Source organism: Aythya ferina, assembly GCF_964211825.1.
Source record: "Aythya ferina genome assembly, chromosome: W".
Taxonomy (NCBI): Eukaryota; Metazoa; Chordata; class Aves; order Anseriformes; family Anatidae; genus Aythya; species Aythya ferina.
The window spans coordinates 6684456-6704585 of record NC_140313.1 but is presented as its reverse complement, the minus strand read 5'-3'; the positions used below and the strand labels follow the sequence as shown (position 1 = coordinate 6704585).

The window sequence follows — 20130 nt, the reverse complement described above, 5'->3', positions numbered from 1 at the left end:
CATAGCACTACAGGCCTGTGAGTCATCTCACCATGTGTCATTGAGTCCAATAATATCATAGCCTTGGAACTTAGCTAAAACTTCCAGTTCCCCACATCTAGCTCCCATGCTGCATGCATTCATGTAGAGGCATTTAACTTGGGCCCCTGATTAGACTGTTTTATTAGATGAAGTGGATGGAATTCCTTTGTGTTGCTCTTTGGGTGCTGTCCTGCTGACCTCTGATTCCTTTCCTGGCTCTGGGCATCTATTTCTGGCACTGACATCAAACCAATAAGTCAGTTGGATTGAGGTTCCCCTTCCCCAGCAACTTTAAAGCCCTCTTCATCGGCTTGGCAAGCCTGTGACTCCAGCTCTTCCCCTCCGACAGATGGACCCTGTCAACTCCCAGTAAACCAGGTTTCTCAAAGAGAGTCGCATGGTCTAAAAAGTGAAATCCCAGTCCCACAACTATTTGTTTATCTGCTGGATTTGAATGTTCCTTTTGAAGCCCTTTCCTTTGACTGGTAGGATTGAAGAGAAGACCACGGGTGCTCCGGAGCCTCTTACAGCTTCTCCAAGGGCTCTATAGTCCTTCATGATACACCTTGTTTTGCTCTTGACAGTGTCATTCATGCTCACATGAAATCACTGCATTGGATAGTAGTCTATGGGTTGTACAAGGCTTGGTAGTCACTTGGCAACATCCCTAATATGAGCCCCCAGTAGGCAACAAAACTCTCTTGAGAGTAGATCAGATCAGCAAACGGGTGCCTCTCAGAAGAGATTTGCCTGCAACTATCACCTATTGCTGTTTCTTGTTTGGACTGGTTGTTATACAGGGAACAGGCCAAGCTGGATTAGTTGACACTTGTGCCTCTCCTGATGTGACAGGTACTTCCCCTGCAGTCCCCAGAACAGTGAAGTAGTTCTGCAAGGGCACTTTAGGCAATGGGGGAAATGGTTGGACTTCTGCTGGTCCTTGCTGTAACAAGCTTCCATTCCTTTGTGTTTTCAGTATCATCCCTTTCTGTGTGGTCTTGAGGGGGAGTTTCTGGCTGTGGGTCCAGAGCAGAATGCATATGGAACCACCTGTCTAGCTCCTTCTCAGCTTTCCTGATATTGCACAGCCTTCTCACTGCCTCCTGCAGCTCGGTCACCTGCTGCAGGAGGTCCTCCACCTGGGCACTACTTTTGCAGGCAGATTTGCTGCCTGTCCCTGCTACAAGAGAAAGGTCTAGGCATTTCCTGCAGTCTGAGGTCTGAACTACAGCCTCTCCCTTCAACAGCTCTGTCTGGGTGGAAGCATCAGACAACTGTGAGGCGGGGGAGGAGATACCCCAGCTGGAGCTGCAGCCTTTGCTCTAAGACAAGTACCCACCATTCTGTCTCAGCAACTATTACCGGAACTTTCAGGGTCAATGAGCAGGGTGGCCAGCCATTCCCACATGCCCTTCCATGTGAACTGCCACACAAATTGCAATGTGGTCCTTGTCCCTGATTGCATGCTCTGTTCGCAGTGTTCCTGGTTGCTAGCACTCCCTAGGGCTGCCTTTTCTATGACTGGGGTTGGCCATCCAAGGTTCATCAGCCACTTTTACTATAATCAGTTGGTGAATAAGGGCAATATCTTCCAGAATGAGTTTGTGTCTATCTGTGTGGCAATGAATACAAGTTGCAAGCAAAGGAAAATAACTTTTTTATTGTCTCTACCTCTACTCTTTTATATCTGTCCCAAGATAGCACAATACCATAGAAACCTCCTAGCAACAGAATACAGCCTACATGCACTTTGTTACTTTCTCACTGTCCAGGTTTCCTAATCATCACATTCCCAGGGCTTTCCGCTGACCAAAGCGATAAGACTTTGGTGGCTATCCAAGTTCGTATATGCCTTTGGCCCCACAACCTGTGTGTTAATTTTCTAGTGAATTATGATTTTATAAGATGAAATTCCATGTAGTGCATATGCAATGACTGTGGAACTGCACAATGAGAAATTATTGGCTAAGTGACACAGTTGCAGAGAAATGTTTAGTAGCTATATTGGAACAGAATCTCAGCATGATGTAGCAGGACAAAGCAAATTCAGTCTCAGATTAAAAGTAATTTTGTGTTAGATTAGTGCATATTTTCTCCATTACTTTAGCTGCTAGTAAGGTATTTATTGGAATACTGTATACAGATTAGGAAACTGAATCTACCCACCTAGAAAGGTATTACAGCGAAGAGCAACAGACGTATAAGGAGTATGTAAAGCAAATCATTTCAGGATACTGAAATGCAACAGTGTTGCTAGCTGTGTGAATAATTATGCAGCTTCTCAGGCCACTCTGTGTTGCCATAGGTATGCTTTTAGCTGTATTAGGGCTCGCTAATTTAGAGTGGGCTTGATATTCGTATGTATCACAGAATTTCTAGGTTGGAAGAGACCTCAAGATCATCGAGTTCAACCTCTGACCTAACTCTAACAGTCCCCACTAAACCATATCCCTAAGCTCTACATCTAAACGTCTTTTAAAGACTTCCAGGGATGGTGACTCCACCACTTCCCTGGGCAGCCTGTTCCAATGTCTAACAACCCTTTCGGTAAAGAAGTTCTTCCTAAGATCCAACCTAAAACTCCCCTGGCGCAACTTTAGCCCATTCCCCCTCATCCTGTCACCAGGCATGTGGGAGAACAGGCCAACCCCCACCTCAGTACAGCCTCCTTTAAGGTACCTGTAGAGAGCAATAAGGTCGCCCCTGAGCCTCCTCTTCTCCAGGCTGAACAAGCCCAGCTCCCTCAGCCGCTCCTTGTAGGACTTGTTCTCCAGGCCCCTCACCAGCTTCGTTGCCCTTCTCTGCACCCGCTCAAGCACCTCGATGTCCTTCTTGTAGCGAGGGGCCCAAAACTGAACACAGTACTCGAGGTGCGGCCTCACCAGAGCCGAGTACAGGGGGACGATCACCTCCCTAGCCCTGCTGGTCACACTGTTTCTTATGCAAGCCAGGATGCTGTTGGCCTTCTTGGCCACCTGAGCACACTGCTGGCTCATATTCAGCCGACTATCAACCATCACTCCCAGGTCCTTCTCTGCCTGGCAGCTCTCCAACCATTCCTCTCCCAGCCTGTAGCTCTGCTTGGGGTTGTTGTGCCCCAGGTGCAGGACCCGGCACTTGGCCTTATTGAACTTCATGCAGTTGACCTCAGCCCATCAGTCCAGCCTATCCAGATCCTCCTGCAGAGCCTTCCTATATGTAAAATACAGTCATTCTTTTGACTGCATGCTGGTGCTATCCTTAGAGCCAGACTCTGTACTCCAAACCTTTTTTTTTTTTAAAAAAAAAAAAAAAAAAAAAAGGCTTTTGAACTCCAGATGGATCTTCTTTGGGCTGATACACACGTGTGTAATTGAATGGGGAACTAATTTATATTCTCTTTCTCTCTTTCTGTGGAAGTGGATGAATGGTCATTGCTTTCACCATGTTTTTCACAGCAGGCATCTCTATAATCAATATAAAGTGCTCAGTTTATGAAATATATCTATAACAGTAAATTTACTATCAAAGCATAGTTTAAGGTAATAAATCAATAACAGTAGTTGTCAGCTTGAAAAACCTAAACTAGATGGAGGAAAAAGCTACAGTCATAAAGTACTAAATGTGTCAACATATGGCCAAGAATATTGGAACAGGTTTTTTGTTTGTTTGTTTTTACTGGTTTTACTGCTTCTTACTTCCTTTGTCTGGTATATATCAAGCACAACTGGTACAAGTCTAAAAAAGACAATGAAACCTATTGAGTTACTTTTTTTTTTTTTTTAACCAAATGCATTTGTTAAAATAATAATAATTTATTCTTTTGATAATTTTACTTAATAATTCCAGTTCTCACTGGCTCATGCAATCATTTATACCTGCATGAAGTGATCAGAAAGTAACATACCCACTGATATTTGGGCAGTAAGTCTGACTTATGAATTTAAACAAGTAACAACTGTTCTTATGACTAGGGGGTTGCAGTAATTCTCCAAAAGTGATGAGTGACCTGAAGTTAATTAAGAACAAAATACAATTACAGCAACACCAAACAGTTTGCTGTCCAGTAGAGCTCTTAGGTCTGAATGAGGCATCTCAGCTCCTCACAGAGAAATGGAGAATTAGATGACCATGAGTAAGTTAAGCAAGGAAGCAGCCAGGTGGAAATCCATAGGAAAAATGGAACTTCAGTCCTGCCTGTGAAATAGGTAGGCTTTTATGTCCACTTCAGGTTACCAACAGCAAAAGTTTTCCTAGTGTCAGTCTTTATTATTTTTAAGATTTGCTTTATTTTTTATTTTTTTAAGAATGTATCTTTCTAAGAAAAAAAAAAGACAAATACCATCTCATAGGATGGCTGGGGCTCTTACGTAAGATGTTTGAGGCTCATTTTCAGATCTGTATTGTGATACTATAGTACTTGGGAAGTGAGAGAGTAATGATTTTTAAATCCCCTTCTATTTGGCTTGGTCTGAAATCAGAGCTTGAGCCTGGGCTTTCCTTGTTAGGGTGCCAGGGAAGATCACATTAAATGAAACAACATCTGGATGCAAATTTCCCTGAGGGATGCATGTGGAGGAATGGTTAAGTGAAATAAGACACGTGGATGTTGGGCAGTTAAGAGGCAATGGGCTAGTGAAGTACCGTACTCAACTCACATGAGTCTGGCACGTACACAGCTGGCTGAGAGCCAATCAGGCTCAAGGACACGATGCCCTTGAGCGATTGGGAAAGTCCCTAAGGCGGGACGGTGGCTAAAAGAAGGAGGAACTACCTGAAAAGAGCGGGAAATGTTAGCCAATCCTGAGCTTAGTTTTTGCAATATGTATGAGTTGATTATGTTCGAACTAGATAAAAGGCGACAGAGCTATCCATTAAGGTTGAAGTTCACTGTTCACTCATATTGAGCGTCTGTGTCTTCCTTCTGTCGACAACAAATTGGCGCCCAAGCAGGGACAGTCTGAACGGGATTTGGACACTGCTGGCAGTGATCCTGGGCCACGTGTTCGACGGAATAAGGGAGGATCCGTACCTGCAACGCAGCCCAGGAGGTGGAAGGGACAAGAATCCCCGCACCCGCGTCGGGAAGGTGAAAGGGACGTGGAGTCCCCGCACCCGGGAGAGGATCCCGCCAGTCACGCGTCGCCGAGGTCTGAAAGGTGAAAGGGACAGGAGTCCCCGCACCCGCAGCTCAGAAGGTGGAAGAGAGTCCCCGCACTCGGGATGAGCCTATAAAGGGTCCCGCCGGAAAAGCGCCACCGAGGTCTTTGGAAAGGCTGCAACTGTATATATAAAGGTATGAAAGACAAGCGGCGTATAATTTGCTCAGATGCTTTTTAGAAAAGCGGAGTATTTTAGATATAGATTGTAGAAAAAGATTTGCCAGGGTTATTAGCATATGCAGTAGCGCAGGGTTGTTTTACAAATCCTGATACAGTTTTTTGAACAAACAGAGTGGCGTAAATTTGGAGATAAATTGTTTGATGATGTTATTAATGATATTAAGTCTGCTAAAAAATTTATTGAAGCCTTGGAGAACAGTCACTAGCGCTTTAGCTACACATCAGGCTGAGCAGAGAGTCGCTGCTGCCGCTACAGAGCGACTGGGATTGCCGGGAAGTGCTGGAGCTGGGCATTGCCCACTGCCGCCTTCAGAGAGAATGATAACGCTGCCTTGGGGCTACGGGGCAATGGGAGCCTCCCCACCCCCCTCAGTCACCGCCACGAGCAGCGCTGCGCTTGGAGTTCACCGTGTGGCGAGTCTGCACAGAGCAGAGGGACGGACATCAGGACCCTGCAGCCTGTCTGACGTAACCATGGAAGCAGCGGCGGCTGTGGTGCTTCTCTCTGGCATGTTTTTGATCTGTGGAGACCGTGCATGGCAAGGAGTACCAGCCAATGCTTTTGGAGGACTGTGTTACCTAGGGCGACTCACACTTTTCACTCCAGATTTACACTCGTGGCAGAACTCGACAAGGAGCAGAAGAATTAAACGAGAACTAAAAGCTTTGGGTTCTGACTGTAATGATGATGTAGAATTGTGGGGTCCAGCAGAAAGATTCTTTGCTTCTTTGGTGCCTGGTGTGGGAACTGCACACGCTTTGACTAACATTAATAAGCTTGCTTGTTGGGCTGTTAAACAATCAAATGTAACAACACAAGTTCTTTCTGAAATGTCACAATATATGGAGAGTCTAAGACATGCTGTATTGCAAAATAGGGCCGCTATTGATTTCTTACTGCTGGCTCAGGGACATGGGTGTGAAGATGTAGAAGGAATGTGTTGCTTTTATCTTTCCGACCACGGTTAGTCAATTCACGACCAGTTGAAATGGTTAAGGGATCATATGCAAAAAATTGTAGTACAAGATAGTTGTTTTGAAGGTTGGCTTAAATCTGTTTTTGGGAACATGGGTGGATGGGTTTTGTTAGTTAAAGAGGGACTTCGCTTTCTACTTATAATTATATTGATTTGTATTATTATTATTTTTTTAGTTGCTGCACGTATAATCCTTAACTGCCTAACTAAGAAACTAGAGCAACTCACAGAGAAGGTATTTGTAGCGCAAAATAAAAACGGGGGAATTGTGGAGGAATGGTTAAGTGAAATAAGACACGTGGATGTTGGGCAGTTAAGAGGCAATGGGCTAGTGAAGTACCGTACTCAACTCACATGAGTCTGGCACGTACACAGCTGGCTGAGAGCCAATCAGGCTCAAGGACACGATGCCCTTGAGCGATTGGGAAAGTCCCTAAGGCGGGACGGTGGCTAAAAGAAGGAGGAACTACCTGAAAAGAGCGGGAAATGTTAGCCAATCCTGAGCTTAGTTTTTGCAATATGTATGAGTTGATTATGTTCGAACTAGATAAAAGGCGACAGAGCTATCCATTAAGGTTGAAGTTCACTGTTCACTCATATTGAGCGTCTGTGTCTTCCTTCCGTCGACAACAGATGCATCCTATGATGGTTAGAGAATCCTGGTATGGAAAAGCAGGGTCCCCTACTGTGCAGAAACCAAGATTTAAATCTTATCCTCCCATGATCTGGAATATGTTGACTCCCACTCTAAAAAAGTGTCACCCTGCTAGAATAGTAAGTGACATGATGTGCTGGTTTTACTCAGGTGGGCAGCCGAGTTCCATGACCACTCTCTCACTCCCCCTCCTCAAAGAGGAACGGGGAGAAAAATACGATGAAAAGGGCTTGGTTTGAGATAAGGATGGGGAGATCACTCAACAATTATCACGACGAGCAAAACAGACTCAAAGTAGGGAGATGTTAGTAATAATCAATAAATCCTACTAAGCTAGAGAAGCAAGTGAGTGGCACGGGGGAATGGGGGTTATGGTCAGTCTATAACACTTCTTCTCCGCCACTCCTTCTAGGTCACTCTCGTCCCCTGTGCTGTGGGGTCCCTCCCACGGGATGCAGTCCTTGGTGAACTGATCTGGCGTGGGCTGCCCGCAGGCTCTTCAAGAACTGCTCCAGATATGGGTCTGTACCATGGGGTCCATCCCTCAGGAGCAAACTGCTCCAACCTGGGTCCCCCACGGGCAGCAGCTCCTGCCAGGTCACCTGTTCCTGCATGGTCTCCTTTCCACGGGCTATGGATCTGGCCCGGAATCTGCTCCGGGGGGGGTTGGGGGGAGCTCCACAAGCTGCAGCCTCCGTCAGTGCAGGTCCACCTGATCCACTCTGGTCTCCTCCATGGGCTGCAGCATGGAACCCTGCTCCGCCATGGTACTCCATGGGCTGCAAGGGGACAGCCTGCTTCACCATGATCCTCACCACAGGCTGCAGGGGACTTCTGCTCCAATGCCTGGAGCACCTCCTTCTCCTTCTTCACTGACCTTGGCGCCTGCAAGTCTGTTCCTCACTCCTCTCTCTCCCAGCTGCTGAGTAGCAGTGTTTTCCTTTCCTTTCCTGTCCTTTCCTGTCCTTTCCTGTCCTTTCCTGTCCTTTCCTGTCCTGTCCTGTCTTAAATATGCTCTCACAGAGGTGCAAACAACATCGCTTATTGGTTCAGCCCTGGTCAGCAGTGGGGCCCTTACCTAACATGGGGCAGCTTCTAGATTCTTCTCACAGAAGCCACCCCTATGGCCCCCTGCTACCAAAACCTTGGCACTACACATGGGTAGGTAGAACTGTATATCTGCAGGTAGAACTCACTGTGTATCTGTTTGTCTTTCAAGAAAGGTGGGATTTAATCACTGTGCAGGTAAAAGAAGCAGGTGCATGCCTTGTTTTGGAATACCGCAGGGACATCTGTGTGCACTGCTTAGAAGTGTCAGGCCTAGAGGTTATTTTTTTGATAAATGAGAATCACCTGTGGAGTGGTAATATTTGACATGTTTTGTGTTGCTGCAGTGCCATAGAGTAGAGCCTAATTCCATAGGAGGATTTAACATCTTTCTTTCAACCTATTGTTTTTGAATATTAGGGAAAAGATCATAGTTAGTTATCATATTGACTATTTTTTACTTAACCACAACTTCTGTCCTACATATAAATTGTACTTGAATTTTGTCTATCAGGGTCCACATGAGATGTTTCCACCAGCATCTACTGTAAGGTAGCTTGGTTGACCTGACTAATGAAACAGTAGCTCACCCATTTTTTTCTCACACATTAGGACCAGTCAGCTTGCTAACTTCAGGCCATTGTTTGCTTGAAGGAATTGACAAAGAAATATAGTAAATAAAATATCTTAAAGATTCCATTCTAAATGTTTATAAAAGATCAAACTTGTATGCCTGTAATTTCTCTGAAAACTATCTTGTATTCAGAGATCAAGGGATGAAAGTCAGAGGAGTAAACACTGTGTTCTTTACTCAGGAGGAGGGGGAAGAGGTTTAATCCCTATTTTAAGTGCTATGCAACTGTAAATATTGAGCCCCTATGGTGCCTCTATAATAACACATAAGACTCATGGTATTTTTGCTCATAATGCTGATTTGCAGTACTCTTCTAGCAGTTCTACAGTTTACTCCTTTCATTATCTTTAATTTGTGGATTGATAAGACTATAGAAAAACAGACCTATTTTGGTTTGGAGTGGAGAAAGCATTTTTGTAAGTCTGGGAGGGGGTGCATTTCTTATTCAGATGAACATTTCTTTGCTCTGCATAATGGGAGAGGACCTTTCACTTAATTACCACTGGAAACCATAAATTGTTAATTAACATAAAAAGCCCAATATAGGCATTTTACAATTTTGTTTTGATCTTTTCTGTGGGTGCATATTGCACATATAATTTTAAAATAATAACTAAATTATTTGTGGATTTGTGCTAGCATGTGAGGATGGCTTATGTGAGTAAAGTTTGGTGCAGCATCAAAGAAAGGGATACACCCATTTCATTTATGATTAAATTGAGCATATCATTAACACCCGGACTTTACAGAATACTTGTGAAATACAATTAAATCTGCTGTTTTTCTGTAATGACCAGTAGTGCTAAACGTTAAAATATTGATCCCTGTTGATTTTGATTTTAAAGAATGCATTTGACTTTGGACACAGGATAGATTTCAAATCCTTGAACCTCATCAAACAGTAAAAGGAGACTATTCCTTTCCCACTGAAGTTAAAGGAATAAGGGTCTTTTAGAGCTGGTTTGGGCTCTTCAGTTTTTGAGAGACACAAACTATATTTTAAGTATAAAAAGAAGCAGCCCTAATCAATGCAAATTTTCTGTTTTCCCATAGAAACAAGCTCTCAAGTTTGTCCAGGAAGCCTTTTCGCCATCTGGGTTTGTCTGATCTGTAAGTTTGTTTTTTTTTGTTGTTTTTTTTTTTTGTTTTTAAGTAAAGTTTATTTGTGGCTACCAGTGAAAGAATGGGACTTTGATGTTTACTCTGATGAAGTTAGAGGTCCATCAAAGATTAGAAATTAAATTCTGATCCAAAGAAGGTGGCAAAGATGTTTCTAGTAACTTAAATGCAGAGTCCTTCAGAAAAGATCAAGTATATATTTTAACATAAATGCATAGGTCAAAATAGCCTTTTCTCTTCAACTTCAAAATATTTTTATGACATTATTTCACACACAAAAAAAAAAAAGAAAAGAAGAATTTTTAAGGTCTGGAGTTGTGTTGCTGTGTTCAAAGTGTAGGAGAAGTGGTTGTCTTGTACAGTCTTTGCTAACACGTGGAACTGCACTGAACCTGTAAGAGCTTCAAGAGAGACAGTTATGGGGAAGAGACAGACTGCTCTCCTGGAGCTCAGAGCAGGGTCACAACTAGCCTTAAACACCAGCCCAAGAACTGCAACACCAGCCTTGCAATCCTCAACATTTTTGGTGTATGTTGTTATTTGAGTATGTGAGAAATTAAGTAGATCCCAGTGGTGCAAAATGAGGTTATGCCCCTTAAGTATGTTTTGTTGATAATTAAATTGGTATAATCATTCTCTTTACAGCCCAGGTAATATTGCTTACTGGAATTTTCTTTCATAACTTAGTGATTACTGAGTACTCTGATGGAAAGACTAGCTAGTTGCAGAGCATTCCTGTTACTGTACGCCCTGCACAGCATTATTGATTCTGAAGTTCCAGTTTCTTTATACGCCATATCCAGTCTGTGCCAATAAGCCAATATAAATGTGTATTTGGCTGCAACTTCTCTATTTTGTAGTTGACTTTGCCCCCCTGGAATGCAGAAATGTAGGGATGGATATGCTCTAGCTTAGGAGATGTATTAAAAAAACAAAAGGAAACGACTCCAATTTTAAAGGCATATTCTGTTCTCAGTTATGTTGGTGATTCCTTGAAATTAGTCTGCTGTCTTTAAAAGATTTATTCAAAAATACAGATCAGGCCATTCTTCAACCTCTCCATCTGTGGTGGTTTTACCGTGCTGGGCAGCTAAACCCCACAACCGCTCTCTCACTCCCCCTCCTTTAGATAAGGAGGGGGAGAAGTAAAGCAAAGAACAACTCACGGGTTGAGATAAGGATAATTTAATTAAAGGGAAATAATTATAATAATTAAATAAAGACTACCATGAACTAAACAATTTAACTAAGGGGAAATAAAAGGGAAAGGGGAAAAAGGGAGGAAAACAAACAAACAAAATAAATGAAAGCTATATGGAAGTGCAGAGGAAAGAAATTACTCTCTACTTCCCACAAATGAGCGATGATTGACCACGTCCTTGAAGCAAGGCCTCAATGCACGCAGCCGGTGTTCGAGAGGAGGACCGACGTCTTCTCAACGAGAGCCCACCCCTCCCCTCTTCTTCCTGTTTCCACCTTTTATTGCTGAGTGTGACACCACATGGTATGGAATATCCCTTTGATTGGTTTAGGTCAGCTGCCCTAGTGATGTTTCTCTCCTCACTTTTTTGCCCACCCCCTAGGAGGGTTAGAGAAAGGCCCAATGCTGTGCCACTGCTGCTCAGCAGTAGACACAACACTGGTGTGATAACACTGCTGTTCCAGCTACAAGTACAGAGTACGGCACTGTATGGGCTGCTGCCGGGAAAGTTAACATTCCAGCCAGACCCAGTACAACCTCCACCCCTTATTCCATAACATTTGTGTCACACTCTGTTGCAGGAAGCACGGCCGAAAGCACGACAGACACCAGTAGAGTCAGATCATGCTCCATTTTATTGCCCGAATAGCCTAACTTTTATAGAGAACTTAACAGGGGTGGACAGTGTTTCACACAAGATTATTGGTCAAAAGCACTCAGACAAACAGCTACAAGAAAACAACCCCACCTGCAAGAAAACAACCCCCTTGTGATTAGCAGTCACATAGACCTTGTCCTTGAGGCCAGCTACTGGTAACAATATTTTCCTGAATTCCTCAATTGGGCAATGTGGGAACACTGTCATGGGAACTTCTCATAGTTGCCCTGGTAGCTTGGTTTGCTCAGCTACAGCAAGCCATGGGATTTTTGCTGTTTCAAGAAATCCCTCAACAATTCCCCCTTCTTCTTTTGAGCAAACCAAGCCTGACACAGCAGTTTTACAAGTAACTCTTTAGCTATACCTACAACACACAACGATGATTACCACCACCATAAACCAAATCCTTAATCCCCTTGTGATTAAACCCAGCAACCATCTACACTTTGTTTCAAACAAGTCAGTGAACCATTGATTGAAAGGATTGATACCATATTGAATCTTTCTCATGTGCTCTTTCAGGAAAGTAATGGATTTGTGAATTGACTCATTATGATCAGAAAGGTTTAAACAGTACATTCCCTTAAAGTCCTCACACCCATTCCTTTGAGCCAAAAGCAAGATGTCAATAGCAGCTTGATCCTGTAAAAGCAGATGTCGCAGACTATTTTGATCTGGTAACATCTCCTCAAGTATCTCTGTCGTGGCATAGGCTTGCCTCTCGGCCCAGCATACCAATTTTTCTAAGTTGTTACGTGTGGCCGCAGATGCCACTCCAGGCACTGAAATTGCTAATGCCGCTCTAGCTGCAACCCCACACAATTCAACATTATCATTGCAATCCAATGCAAGCAATGTCCATTTATGTCTGGTGATCTCACGCAACTGTAACAAGCTAGGAGCAAATACAATGAGTTTATCTATGTAACATGGACATCTGATAGCATTTGCAGGGATACCTTGCCAGGCCCCATCCCCACAAATCAGAAGCACATCAGGAGGTAAGGCCAAAGCTGTACAATTGTTCCAAACACTGTAGTTGTTACCCCTTGTCTCCATGCTATAAACCCCTAAACCCTGCTTAGCAGCGTCATTGCAATCACAGGTGTTATTTGTGTCTTTGTACCAGTATGGCCTTTTCCAGGTTCCTGTAGCAGGAATCATCTGATATCCACGGCTACGTTCACTTTTGTAGCCACCTTTCAGGTTGATACACATTTGACTACAGATACCAAGGTTTTGACATTCATCAATGTCTCCACAGTTTCTCTTGTCTATAAACTCAAACCCAGCTGGACAGTCACATTCATTTATGATGCATTCCTCCAAGGGCTCATCACCCCAGTCCTTGCAGTCTCTCTGCTGGTTACACACTTTATTGATATCTATGCATTCTCCACTTCTGCACTGAATTTGCCAGGTCCAGAGCACTGAATAACATTGTTACAGTTTGCTTCATCAGTGCCATACAGACAGTCTCTCACACCACTGCACTGCCTACTCCCATGGACACAGTTCCCATCTTCACATCTGAACTGGTCTGGCCTGCAGGTCCGAGAAGGGCAGTTAATTTCATCACTTCCATCCTTGCAATCAGGATCTCCATCACATCACCACTTCTTGTGGATACATTCACCTGAGCCGCACTGCACCTCACTCGTAGAACACTTCACTGGAGGTGCAGGCTGGAGGCCACACTGCTCCAAAGATTCATCCGAGTGGTCGGAGCAGTCAGCATCATCAACACACACCCAGCTGATAGGGATGCAGGTAGAACTCTTGCACTGAAACTCATGAACACCACAGGTAGGAGGTGCACACTCCAGCTCATCACTACCATCACTGCAGTCATCTTGAACATTGCAGACAAAGCTTTTGGAAATACATTGCCCACTACTGCATGTGAATTCTGCTGCACTACAAGTCACAATGCCACAATTCTCTTCATCTTCTCCACTGTCGCAGTCCTTTTCACCATCACATTTCCAGGACACTGGGATACACTGGGTTGACTGAGGACCACAGCTGATTTCATTTACCCGGCATGTTCTCGTATGACACAGCTCAGCACTCTCATCAGACCCATTTTCACAGTCCGGATCCCCATCACACTGCCATCTATTTGGCACACACTGACCACTGTTGCACACAAAGTCAGATTCAGCACACGTCTTCTTCACACAAGCACTCTCATCACTGCCATCTAAGCAGTCTTCACATTTTGCTCTAGCACCGTCGGCAGCAGTGCACAGGCCGGCGAGGGCGAGCAGCAGGCAGAGTGCCCCGCAGCGCGGCAGCACCCACCGCCGCCCTGCACCTGTGTCACTTATACTGCTCCTATTACCCATGCCGTTAGTGTCAGTGGCATCCTCCTGGTACCGTTTCTGTCTTTGTCGCCCCTTACTTTCCCCCTTTTCTTTTTTACCACTGACCATTCACCACAAATGGGTGAGACACATGATTACTAGTTAGGAAAGAGAGTGTAACGTCTGCTATACGGCTGCAGGCCGTGCCAGCTGCAACCCTAGAAGCTGTTTGTGAACGAGCCTGACTGACGGTGGTCATTTGGCGGTGTAATCTGCGTCTCTGCTCTCCTGCCCTGCAATAGAGCTAAATCGTCATTAATAGTCTGTAGAATGTGGCAACCCCATGGAATGTTATCCAGAAACATAGTTATAACACCGATCTGGGGACGAATAGTCTTTTTTTGCATTGCAAGATAACTTCTTATAAAAAGAATGCCAGAGAGAAGCAGCACAGCCGCTGCTGCCGCTGCCTCCATGGTTACGTCAGACAGGCTGCAGGGTCCTGATCTCCGCCCCTCTGCTCTGTGCCGACTCGCCACACGGTGAGGGTCGGCCGCCATTGTCCACTGACGCCTCTGGTCTCCCGTAGCAACTCGATCTCGGATGGCCCGTATCGCACCGCGATTACTTCACTTTCATGTGATTACTTCAAATTTCCCGCGTCCCCCCGCGATTCCGCATCTCTCCGCGATTCCCTTTTCCGCGTCTCACCGCGATTCCACGTCTCTCCGCGATTCCCTTTTCTCACCCCGAGGCCGTTGCCCAGGTCGGTTAGTAGGGTGTTTCAATGCTTCTCTCTGTGCGGTGGTCGGCTTGCCGTGTGCCTCGGATCTCTGTCCCGGCGCCGTTCCGATGTCCCGGCGCCGCTCCAATGTCCCGGCCTCAGCCTGTTTGGGCGCCATATGTTGCAGGAAGCACGGCCGAAAGCACGACAGACACCAGTAGAGTCAGATCATGCTCCATTTTATTGCCCGAATAGCCTAACTTTTATAGAGAACTTAACAGGGGTGGACAGTGTTTCACACAAGATTATTGGTCAAAAGCACTCAGACAAACAGCTACAAGAAAACAACCCCACCTGCAAGAAAACAACCCCCTTGTGATTAGCAGTCACATAGACCTTGTCCTTGAGGCCAGCTACTGGTAACAATATTTTCCTGAATTCCTCAATTGGGCGATGTGGGAACACTGTCATGGGAACTTCTCATAGTTGCCCTGGTAGCTTGGTTTGCTCAGCTACAGCAAGCCATGGGATTTTTGCTGTTTCAAGAAATCCCTCAACAACACTCAGATCCCCATACTTTAGCATACAAGCATTCTCATCATTATCCCTTGTTGTTTAACAGGACAAGGATTTAACAGGACAGGATTAATAGGCAGGTGTATCTTTTCATTCCATAGGTCTTTGTTGGAAAATGTTCATAAGAACTGTTGATGATTAGGTCTTCATCTGCCAAAGTGGCCACTCAAGGCAGGTGGAGTTGGATGTCTGGACACCAGCACCAGCTTAGCTCAAGTCCTTGTTGCACTGCCCGGCTCCTTGCAAAGTTGACCTGTCGTTGATCCTACAGCATCTTCCTGCAACATATAATTTAGATTACAGATTAGTTTTCTCTCAAGGTCAAATCTCCTTGAGGCACACACTTGATATCCCCATTCTTTTGCATGACCCACCAGGTATACCCTGGTCCTTGGGCAAAGACAATCCCACGAGTGGGTTTGCCTTTTCCCGAGGCAGGAGCAACCCACACTGCCTTCCCCATCCACCTTCCTATATGCACTACGGGAACTTTAGCTCCTTTCACATTGTGTAGGGGTTTTGTTTCGGCAGGACCAGCACGGCTGTCAGACCCCCTGTTGTTAACTAGCCAAGTGGCTTCTGGTAGATTTGTGTCCCATTGTTTCCACGTCCCAGCACCTAATGCTTGTAACATAGTCTTTAACAGTCCATTGTACCTCTCAACCTTCCCAGAGGCTTGTGGGTGGTAAGGGATGTGGTACACCCACTCAATACCATGCCTCTTTGCCCAGGAGGTAACAAGATTGTTTCGGAAATGACTCCCATTGTCAGACTCAATTCTCTCTGGTGTACCATGACGCCACAATACTTGTCTTTCCAGGCCCAAGATAGTGTTTCGGGCTGTGGCATGGTTTACAGGGTATGTTTCCAGCCACCCAGTAGTTGCTTCTACCATGGTGAGTATGTACCGTTTGCCTTGGCGAGTTTTTGGGAGTGGTCCGATATAGTCAATTTGCCAGGCCTCACCATATTGAAACCCTAACCATCTCCCCCTGTTCCAGGGAGATTTTACCTTCATGGCTTTCTTGATTGCAGCACAGGTCTCACACTCATGGGTAACCTGTGTGATGGCCTCAATGGTCAAGTCCACCCCTCGATCACGAGCCCATCTGTAAGTGGCATCCCTCCCCAGATGTCCTGATGTTTCATGGGCCCATCGAGATACAAACAGCTCACCCTTACGTTCCCAGTCTAGGTCCACCTGAGCCACTTCAATTTTCGAAGCTCGATCCACTTCTTTGTTCTGATGTTCTTCAGTAGTGCGACTCTTGGGCATGTGGGCATCTACATGACGTACTTTAACATCCAGGTTTTCTACCCGGGCAGCAATATCTTGCCACAGGGTAGCAGCCCAGATAGGCTTACCTCTGCGCTGCCAGTTGCTCTCTTTCCATTGCTGCAGCCACCCCCACAGAGCATTTGCCACCATCCATGAGTCAGTATAAAGATACAATACTGGCCAATTTTCTCTTTCGGCGATATCTAGGGCTAGTTGTATGGCTTTTACTTCTGCATACTGACTCGACTCACCTTCCCCTTCCATGGCTTCCACAACTCGTCGTATGGGATTCCACACAGCAGCTTTCCATTTCCGATGGCTCCCTATCACACGGCAGGTTCCGTCAGTAAACAACGCATACTGCTTTCTGTCTTCTGGCAACTCATTGTATGGTGGTGCCTCTTCAGCACGGGTTACCTCTTCTGTTGGCACTCCGAAATCTCTGCCTTCCGGCCAGTCCATAATCTCTTCCAGGATTCCTGGGCGATTGGGTTTTCCCATTCGAGCCCGCTGTGTAATTAACGCTATCCACTTACTCCATGTAGCATCAGTTGCACGGTGTGTAGTGGGAATTTTCTCTTTGAACATCCAATGTAACACAGGTAGCCGCGGTGCCAAGAGGAGCTGTGCCTCTGTACCCACAACTTCTGAAGCAGCTCGAACACCCTCATATGCTGTGAGTATTTCTTTTTCAGTTGGGGTGTAATTGGCTTCTGATCCTCGATAGCCCCGACTCCAGAAGCCCAGAGGTCGACCTCAAGTTTCTTCTGGGGTTTTCTGCCAAAGGCTCCAGGTGAGCCCATGCTCCCCAGCTGCAGTGTACAGTATATTTTGCGCAGCTGGTCCAGTACGGACAGGCCCAAGGGCTACTGCACGAGCTATTTCTTGTTTGATTTGTTCAAATGCCTGTTGTTGCTCAGGGCCCCACTCAAAATAGTTTCTCTTTCGAGTCACTCGATATAGAGGACTCACAAGCTGACTATAGCCTGGCACATGCATTCTCCAGAATCCCACGAGGCCTAGGAAAGCTTGCATTTCCTTTTTGCTAGTTGGCGGAGACATAGCTGTTATTTTATTGATCACATCCATTGGAATATGGCGACGTCCATCCTGCCATTTTACCCCCAAGATCTGGATTTCCTGTGTAGGCCCCTTGACCTTGCTCTTTTTAATGGCAAAACCAGCTTTCATGAGAATTTGGATTATTTTCTTCCCTTTCTCAAAAACTTCTTCTGCTGTGTTGCCCCACACGAGGATGTCGTCAATGTACTGAAGGTGCTCAGGAGCTCCCCCTTGCTCCAGTGCAGACTGGATCAGTCCATGGCAAATGGTAGGGCTGTGTTTCCACCCCTGGGGCAGCTGATTCTAGATGTATTGGATGCCCCTCCAAGTGAAGGCAAACTGCGGCCTGCATGCTGCTGCCAAAGGGATGGAGAAAAATGCATTAGCAATATCAATTGTGGCATACCACTTGGCTGCCTTTGACTCTAGTTCGTACTGAAGTTCTAGCATGTCCGGCACTGCAGCACTCAGTGGTGGCGTGACTTCATTCAGGCCTCGATAGTCCACTGTTGGCCTCCACTCGCCATTAGACTTTCGTACTGGCCATATAGGACTATTAAAGGGTGAGCGAGTCTTGCTGATTACTCCCTGACTCTCCAGTCGGTGAACCAACTCATGGATGGGAATCAGGGAGTCTCGGTTGGTGCGATATTGCCGTCGGTGCACTGTTGTAGTAGCAATTGGTACCTGTTGTTCTTCAACCTTCAGCAATCCTACAACAGAAGGGTCTTCTGAAAGGCCAGGCAGGGTAGACAGCTGCCTAATCTTCTCTGTGCTCAAAGCAGCTATGCCAAAAGCCCACCGGTATCCTTTTGGATCCTTGAAGTACCCTCTCTTGAGATAGTCTATACCAAGGATACACGGAGCCTCTGGGCCAGTCACAATGGGATGCTTTTGCCACTCATTCCCAGTTAGACTCACTTCAGCTTCCAGTACAGATAGTTGTTGGGATCTCCCTGTCACTCCAGAGATACAGGTGAGTTCTGTCCCTTGGTAGCCTGATGGCATTATGGTACATTGTGCGCCAGTGTCCACTAAAGCTTTGTATTCCTGTGGTTCTGATGTTCCAGGCCATCGGATCCACACAGTCCAATAAATCCGGTTATCCCTCTCCTCTACCTGGCCAGAGGCAGGGCCCCTCTAGTCCTGGCTGGAGCGTCTGCCACTTAATTCTTGCAAATGCACAAATTCTGGCAAATGAGAGGTAGAGGTCCCTTCATCGTGGTCAAGAATAACATCAGCTCTTCTACTGCCTCTGGGGTACTGCCCAATAGAAACTGGAGCAGCATTTCTCTTAGGAGCCCCTCTTCTTGCTGCTGTATTTCCTTTCAGTTCACGTACCCGAGCAGCTAGGGTTGAAGTAGGTACACCATCCCATTTCCTCATATCTTCCCCCTGGTCACGCAGATAAAACCACAAGGTGCCACGTGGTGTACGTCTTGGGTACTCTCTCTCTTGAGCAGGCGAATGCTGATTCTTAGTGGCTGAAGTATCACTCTGTCTAGATGAGGGGGAATATACTTTCTCCACGAGCTTGTCAAGTCCTTTAGACAGTTTCTCCACGGCTGAGACACAGGACTGTAGCGGAGCAGAGAGATTGTCTTCATATTGTTGAAGCTGGCAGGACACATCATACATTGTTGGTCCCGTCCCCTCGTCCCAGCGAGTTGCTGCCAGGGTACTGGCATGTGCTGATGGTGCACTCCGCACAAATTTACGCCACATGGATGTTGTGCACTGGACTTCATCGGGGTCTTGAGGTGTCTGGGCATTGTCCAAATCACTATAAATCATCTCCCGCACAGCTAATTCCCGCAGATGCTGGAGACCTTTATCCACAGTGGTCCACTTGCCTATGTGATATACAATATCTTCCTTATGGGGATATCTTTCTTTGATAGCTGCCAGGAGTCGTCTCCAGAGGCTGAGGGCCTGTGCTCCTCTCCCGATTACTTTGTCGATTACCCTTTCTCTAGAGACGGATCCCAGCTGCTTGGCTTCATTGCCTTCTAATTGTATGCTATTGGCCCCAGCATCCCAGCATCGGAGCAGCCAAGTGAGGATGTGTTCACCTGGGCGTCGACCATAATCCTTTCGTATTTCTCGCATCTCACTCAAGGATATGGATCGAGTGATTTCTGATTCCTTTATGATTTCCGTCTCATCTTCCTGCTGTTTTTGTGATGGCTCTGCTTTAGAGGTGCCTGCCAATTCCCCTTCTCCCTCCTTCTTAGGAGAGGCTTCTTCCCTTACTAAACGAGCTGACCTCCGTTTCCATTGTTTTGACTTGACTATGGGGGCGACTGATACCATAGTTGGTTGGTCCTCTGGGTCAGCCACTGCATGTGTTACTTGGTCATCAGATTCAGAGACTTCCTCCCTCTCTTCAAGTTGCTGGATGATGTTAAACAGTGTTTGATAGGAATAAACCAGGACCCAGCACAATGCTGCAAGCTGTCGTTCTCCGGCATTATCAGGATCAGGACATACAACTCTCAAACATTCTACCAAGTTTTTAGGATTTAGCACTTGCTCAGGGGTGAAGTTCAA

General features: G+C 45.8%; 1 long non-coding RNA gene and 1 pseudogene across 5 annotated transcripts in view; one reads left to right on the top strand and one right to left on the bottom strand.

Annotated features, from left to right (window-relative positions):
* The first annotated feature begins 4498 nt into the window (after positions 1–4498).
* LOC311426372 overlaps positions 4499–20130 on the top strand; it is a 265382-nt gene continuing 249750 nt past the window's right edge. For 3 of the 4 annotated variants that reach the window (XR_014686678.1, XR_014686679.1, XR_014686680.1), the window contains exons 1-3: positions 4509–5296; positions 6496–6554; positions 7387–9765. This is a non-coding gene — a long non-coding RNA (uncharacterized lncRNA). Of the gene's footprint in view, positions 5297–6495; positions 6555–7386; positions 9766–11100; positions 11789–20130 lie in introns of all 4 variants that reach the window. The other variant, XR_014686677.1, reaches the window with a different exon arrangement.
* On the bottom strand, positions 9771–14570 carry LOC311426280 (very low-density lipoprotein receptor pseudogene; annotated as a pseudogene). The gene has a single exon. The product of its transcript is annotated as a very low-density lipoprotein receptor pseudogene (transcript).